This window comes from Macaca mulatta, chromosome 7 (genome assembly GCF_049350105.2).
Source record: "Macaca mulatta isolate MMU2019108-1 chromosome 7, T2T-MMU8v2.0, whole genome shotgun sequence".
Classification (NCBI taxonomy): domain Eukaryota; kingdom Metazoa; phylum Chordata; class Mammalia; order Primates; family Cercopithecidae; genus Macaca; species Macaca mulatta.
In genome coordinates this window covers 41209477-41210344 of record NC_133412.1, presented here as the reverse complement: position 1 = coordinate 41210344, position 868 = coordinate 41209477, and the positions used below count along the sequence as shown (strand labels likewise).

Genomic DNA, 868 nt, shown 5'->3' with positions numbered 1-868 from the left:
CACTCTGCCCGCTGTCTCCACCGCACCCTCTATCATCCTCCGCATGCCTCGTGCTCCTGCAGTGCTCTTCTCTCTCTGTCTCTCTCTCCCCAACCTCATAAATCTAGGCTTTGTTCCTGCTGGTCCCTCTCCCTACAATGTCTTTCCCCTCCTAGTGAACACCTGCTTCTCTATCCAGCTCAGATGTCCCTTCTTCTGGGCAGCCTTCCCTGGCACACTGTTCTCACAACTGACTCCAGTCCCTAGGCCTGGCACCCTACCTCTCTGTGCCTCACTTTCTGTAGCAGGAAAATAGGGTGATGATGATAGTACTACTATAGCTAATCACAGGGTAGTGGTAAAAATTAAATGAGATGATAAAAGCACCTTGTGAGGGGGCTGTATCAGTGAGTGTCATGGTCAGTGGTAGGTATGTGTCAACAGATATATACCTCATTGGTGAGCATATAATACTGTATGTTGCCCACGATGTGAGGACATGAGAGAAGCACTGGACTCAGGGTCAGAAGGCCTGAGTCTCCCTGCTGCAGATGGGCTGTGTGTCCCTGAGCCAAGCCTTGTCCTCCCTGGGCCTCAGTTTCCTCCTCTGTACATTTGCGCATGGCCTCCAGGGGCCCTCCTGGCTATCCTAGCTTGGCTCAGAAGCTCTGGGTCCTGGGCTTTGCAGGCATCGCCTGAGCTGAGGCCCTCCCTGCCCGGTTCCTGTTCTCAGTGCTGGCTCCCTAAGCTGGACAGCTCCCGTGCTATTAATATTCCTGGAGACAGCAAAGGCTCCCAACTCTCAGCATCTGGACAGCACCTCAGGCAGGAGCATGGAGGCCCAGGCACACATCGGACCCGGAGCTCCAGAGTGGGGTGTGGGAGAGTG

General features: G+C 54.5%; 1 non-coding gene across 1 annotated transcript; it reads left to right on the top strand.

The window, feature by feature from the left end:
* Positions 1-480: 480 nt before the first annotated feature.
* MIR422A (microRNA mir-422a) lies at positions 481-570 on the top strand. Its single transcript, NR_032516.1, has one exon. It is a non-coding gene; the product is annotated as a microRNA mir-422a (primary transcript).
* Positions 571-868: the final 298 nt, after the last annotated feature.